The following is a 6,343-nucleotide window of genomic DNA, read 5'->3' on the forward strand; positions in this document are numbered from 1 at the left end:
CGATATAGAATTGGTTTCATCTCTAACCCTGTAAATATTTAACAGCTGGTTAGAAACTGAGCATTAGCTGTTTATATGAGCTGTACTATAAAAACATACATCGTTTCAGTCAAAAGCATGTCCTACCTCCTCTTGCGAACAGATTCCCCCTGAAATTAATAAAACACATACCTCAATAGACTGAGATGGATCGTCATGATCCCGACGGCGGGCATTTCACCAAATTGGTAGAAAAAAACCCTCTGATAATTCCCATTTCCCAACTTTTTAAGAAGGGAGGGAGAGAGAAAACGGGGAATTACAGACCAGTTAGTCTAACATCTGTAGTGGGGAAACTGCTAGAGTAAGTTATTAAGGATGGGATGGCGGGAATCGGCCGGAGATCGAATTGGCCCAAGCGGTTGTTGCACTGGATCACGGGTCCCTCGCCTTCGTACACCCAGATGGAGACTTCGGCCTGGTTGTCAGCCTCGGTGGTGAACAGCAGCATATGTTTGGTGGGAATGGTGGTGATCAGCTTGATCAGGATGGTCATGCCCCGCCCGCCGCCTCCAGACCCAAGGACAACGGAGTGACATCTTGCAGAAGCAGATCCCGGACGTTCTCCGCTTGTCCCCCATCAGAATGGCCGCTTGGACAGCCACCGCCTCGTCAGGGTTGATGCTCTTGTTCAGCTCCTCGCAGTTGAAGAAATCTTGCAGCAGCTTCTGGATCTTGGGGATGTGGGTGGAGCCGCCGACCAGGCCAATTTCATGGACCTGAGACTTGTCCAACTTGGCATCTCTCAAAGCTTTCTCCACTGGATCCAGCATGCCTCGGAGCAAGTCAATGCCCTCAAACGGAGAGTCGATCTCCACGTTTGCCTGGGTGCTGGAAGACAAGGTTCTCTTCGCTGCCTCGCAGACTGTCCGCAGCCTCCTCACCGCCCGTTTGTCCTGCCTGATGTCCTTCTTGTTTTTGCGTTTGAACTACTCAATGAGTGGCTGACCATGCGATTGTCAAAGTCCTCTCCACTCATGCGCGTGTCGCCGGTGGTGGGCTTCACTTCAAAGATATCGTCGGCGATGGCGAGAATGGACACATTGAAGGTGCCGCCACCCAGGTCAAAGATGAGGACATTGCGCTCTCCACTACCCTTCTTGTCCAGGCCGTAGGCAATGGCACCTGCAGTTGGTTCATTGATGACGCGCAGGACATTGAGACCAGCGATCACGCCGGCATCTTTGGTTGACGCCGGCATCGGTGTGGTTTTGGCGGACCAAGGAATCAAAGGCCAAATCACATACACCCACAAACACAGACACACACACAGACACTGAGACACACAGGCACACACACACAGTTTTAATATATAGATAGAATATATATGTCTGTGTGTGTGCATGTATATATATGTATATGTGTATATATATACATATATATGTGTGTGTGTGTATGCACACATATATACATGCACACACACACACACATATATATTGTAATATATATATATATAGTGATATTTATATAAATATATATATAGTGATATATATCTATATATATATATAATCAGGTACTAAAAAGCCTGGCATCAGCCCTTGAGAACAGGCGGTGTACGACCAACTCCTTGCCTCCGAGAGCAAGCAACCCCCCCCCCCCCCCCCCCCCCCCCCCCCTAAGGGCAACAACCTTTGTCCGAGAAGGGCAGAAAACATCTAAACATCCTTCCACCAGATCAGAAGAAGGAAACCTATGCAGGGCCCGTGACGGGAGGATGCTGGCGGACATCGGCCGACAACTCATTTTTCCACCTGAAATTGCTTCCACCAACCCCAGGGACTTCTTAACATCTTGTCCTGTGTAATTGATTCTTCTATAAAGATATATATCACTATATGCATATATATCACAATATATATATATCCAATACATATATATCATAATGATCCACACAATATATATGCACACACAGATTCAAAGAAAAAGGTTGCTAAACAAATTAGAGGAAATCTGAAGAAAGAAACTAGAGAAATATGTCAAGTCAAGTCACTTTTATTTATATAGCACATTTAAAAAACAACTCTCGTTGGCCAAAGAGCTTTACATTGGTATACGTATAGTATAACAAACAACAGTGGTTCCTAGATTAAATACAATCATCATTACATACAAATAGCCCTCGCACAGAGGACATCAAGAAAGGCTTGGGAGATGAGTTTTTTGTCTCGACGTAAAGGAGTCGATGGAGGGGGCAGTTTCGATGGGAAGAGGGATGCTGTTCCACAGTCTAGGAGCTGCAACCGCAAAGCTTATGCCTAGACCGCGGGATATTCAGCAACCCCAAGCCGGCCGATCTGAGAGACCTGGAGGTGGTGTGGTGGGTGAGCAGATATTTAATGTAGGTGGGGGCAAGCCCATTGAGGGCTTTGTAGAAATAAAGTATACACATACATATATATCTATATCACACATTTTTTACATGAATTGGTTATCAAAACTAAAACTGAGCCAATCTTCAATTTGGCAACACACTGCCTCATCGGCCATCCATGTCAATCAGATCCACAGGGTAATGTACCGTTTAGTGCACATGAGGTGTCCATTTAGATGGATGCAGTATTCTACTCATGATCAGGTGAATGAAGTGGAAATGGTGTTTGCAAGTTCATTGTTCCATGTGGTATTCATCAACATAGAAAGGAATAAAGGATATGTGGACTTACTGTGCCAACCAGGTCACTGGTAGACACCACCCGACAACCTTTAGAAAACATGTATGTGTATTCTGATGCCATTTTCCGAAACTTGTCATCAATGTGCTATCTTTTCTTATATTTGTTGTTGATACTATGTTAGTCATGAACCCAATAAAGTGCTTGTCAAGGAATTTGAAATTTGACCCCATATGTCATTTATTTCGTTGTAAATATATATATATATATTTATATGTGTATAATTATATATATAATTGCCTTTATGGTTTATGTACATCATCTGACAAATAAGATAGAGAGTAATAGTGATGCTTTAAATCAAACTTGCTTCTGATCCATGAGAATGAAATGTATTTATCTCTAACTTGCCTCTCACACACAGGTACACGCACACATTATATAAATATATATATAAGTTAAATTTAATTTTGTGCACAGTGTGTGTTAAAGCATTCAGGGAAACTGCACAATACAATGCAAGGATAATTACGTAAAGGAGGGGGCTGGGGAGACAAGGTGGGAGGGAAATGGGGGAACTGGGGGAAAACATTTACAATAAAAATATGTGAGGTGATAGATGAGCTGTATCAAACACTGTTCCCTACAACGCTGATGACACCATAGATGATAGAGCGGATTACACAGCTGGATACCGGAAGTCGCGTTTTGCATTAACAAATGGCGGCCGTGACGTTCCGTTACGTACTATACGTCAGTGCGTTGGATTTGGGAGGGGTGGTCCATCTGGCTGCTCTAGTATCTTTGGGCTGATGGACTTCATTTCCCGGCACGCTTTGCGGCACAGCGGCCATCTACACCAAAGATCCTAGAGGAGCAAGATAGACCACTCCTCGCAAAACGCGTAGTATGACGTGCAAAGATCCTAGAGGAGCAAGATAGACCACTCCTCCGAAATCCAATGGACTGGCGTGTAGTACGTGACGGAACGTCACGGCCGCCATTTTTTAATGCGACACGCGACTTCCGGTATGCCACCCGCTGTGATCCAAAGCAAAGATTATAGAGCTCCGCTATAATCTTTGATCCAAAGCAAAGATCCTGGAGTATCTTGTAGCGGGAACAGCCCCCTCCTTTGCGTAATTTCCCTTGCATTGTATTGCTTTAACACACACACTGCACAAAATTAAATTTAACGTATACATATTTTATATATTTATATGAATGTGTGTCTGTGTGTGAGAGGCAAGTTAGAGATAATTAAGTTTATTCTCATGGATCAGAAGCAACTTTGATTTAAATAATCACTATTAATTTATTTGTCTTGCAAGATGACATACATAAACCATAAAGGCAATTATAAATCAATTATATAGTAATAATATATATATATATGCATATATATATATTTATACACACACATACATATATACACATACATCCATACGTATACACATACATATGCGCACATACAAATACACGCATACATATGGATACATTTATATGCATACATACACACATATAAACATATATATACATACATATATACACACATATACATATACATGCATATATACACATACATGCATATATACACATACATATATATTTATACATATGATTAACATGTAGAGGAACCAACGAGAGAGCAGGCTATTTTAGACTGGGTATTGAGTAATGAGGAAGGGTTAGTTAGCAATCTTGTTGCACGTGCCCCCTTGGGCAAGAGTGACCATAATATGGTTGAGTTCTTCATTAGGCAGGCAGTGACTAGTGGGGTACCGCAAGGCTCAGTGCTGGGACCCCAGCTATTTACAATATATATTAATGATCTGGATGAGGGAATTGAAGGCAATATCTCCAAGTTTGCGGATGACACTAAGCTGGGGGGCAGTGTTAGCTGTGAGGAGGATGCTAGGAGACTGCAAGGTGACTTGGATAGGCTGGGTGAGTGGGCAAATGTTTGGCATATGCAGTATAATGTGGATAAATGTGAGGTTATCCTTTTTGGTGGCAAAAACAGGAATGCAGACTATTATCTAAATGGCGGCCGACGAGGAAAAGGGGAGATGCAGCGAGACCTGGGTGTCATGGTACACCAGTCATTGAAAGTAGGCATGCAGGTGCAGCAGGCAGTGAAGAAAGCGAATGGTATGTTAGCTTTCATAGCGAAATGATTTGAGTATAGGAGCAGGGAGGTTCTACTGCAGTTGTACAGGGTCTTGGTGAGACCACACCTGGAGTATTGCGTACAGTTTTAGATCTAGGTGTCAACTGCTCTACATCGATAAGACCAAGCGCAGGTTTGGCGATTGCTTCGCCCAACACCTCCGTTCGGGCCGCATTAACCAACCTGATCTCCTGGTGGCTCAGCACTTCAACTCCCCCCCCACATTCTGAATCTTTATGGCGATCATTCTGGCCTGGGCCTCCTCCATGGCCAGTGAGAATCCCATCGCAAATTGGAAGAACAGCACCTCATATTTACACCCCAGCGGTATGCACATTGACTTCTCCAATTTCAAGTAGTCCTTGCTTTCTCCCTCTTTCCCCTCTCCTTCCCAGCTCTCCCACAGCCTACTGTCTCCGCCTCTTCCTTTCTTCTTCCCGCTCCCCACATCAGTCTGAAGATGGGTCTCGACCCAAAATGGGGGTCAGAGGTTATGGGGAGAAGGCAGGAGAGTGGGGTTAGGATGGAGAGATAGATCAGCCATGATTGAATGGCAAACTAGACTTAATGGGCTGAATGGCCTGTTTCTTCTCCTATTTCCTGTGATCTTATGAACATAAATAGATTTTGTATTCTGAGAAAATCAAAGATCTATTGTTTACTAGACTAAGTGGGACCCGTTGGGTCCCAGCATCACACGGGACGGCTGGTCACCCAACGCAATATTCCACCTCTCCACCAATTCCAATATTGCTGGCCAGGTGGGGGGAGGGAGGCACTTTCTGTTGCACTAATATGAGTGTTGTGGGCTGAAGGTACTGGTTTCCAGAGGGCTGGTATGGAGTTTGTGGGCCGTATAGGTTTTTGGGCTGGCAGCTCAGTCACTGAGTGTGTTAGAAGGATTTTGAGGAGTTTAGATGGCTAGAATGTCTTAGAGGGGCTTAGAGGGGTTTACAGAGGCTTAGAGGGGTTTAGAGGGTTTGCAAGGTTTTAGAGGGGCTTAGAGGGTTCCGTGAAGTTTAGAGGGGTATAGAGTGCTTTAGAGGGGTTTGGATGTGGTTAGTGGTGTTTAGAGGTTTAGATGGGTTTAGGGGGGGGGGGGGGGGTTTAAGGGCTTAAGGGCTTATAGGTGCTTAGAGGGGTGCAGAGGAATTTCCAGGTGTTTAGAGAGGATTCGAGGGTTTAGTGTTATACAAGAGTTTAGAGGGTTTTAGAGGAGTTTAGAGGGCTTTATAGGTGGGTTTAGAGAGGTTACAGAGCTTTAGAGAGGTTTGGAGGGGGTGTAGAGGTATTTAGAGATGTTTGGAGGGGTGTCGAGATGTTTAGAGAGGAATAGCGTGGTTTGAAGGTTTTAGAGGTGTTTCGATGGGTTTAGTGGCGTTTCGATGGGTTTAGAAGGGTTTTGAGGGTTTTGAGGGCTTTGGAGGTTTTGGAGTGGTTTTGAGGGGTTTAGCTTGGTTTAGTGTAGTTTAGAGTGGATAGAGGTGTTTTGAGGGTTTTACATGGTTTTAGAGGTGCTTTG

At 44.1% G+C, this 6,343-nt stretch overlaps 1 pseudogene; it reads right to left on the minus strand.

Moving 5' to 3' along the window:
• Positions 1 to 280: 280 nt before the first annotated feature.
• Positions 281 to 1,240, minus strand: LOC129713616 (heat shock cognate 71 kDa protein-like; annotated as a pseudogene).
• Positions 1,241 to 6,343: the final 5,103 nt, after the last annotated feature.

The sequence above is a fragment of the Leucoraja erinacea genome, chromosome 36 (genome assembly GCF_028641065.1).
Source record: "Leucoraja erinacea ecotype New England chromosome 36, Leri_hhj_1, whole genome shotgun sequence".
Classification (NCBI taxonomy): Eukaryota; Metazoa; Chordata; class Chondrichthyes; order Rajiformes; family Rajidae; genus Leucoraja; species Leucoraja erinaceus.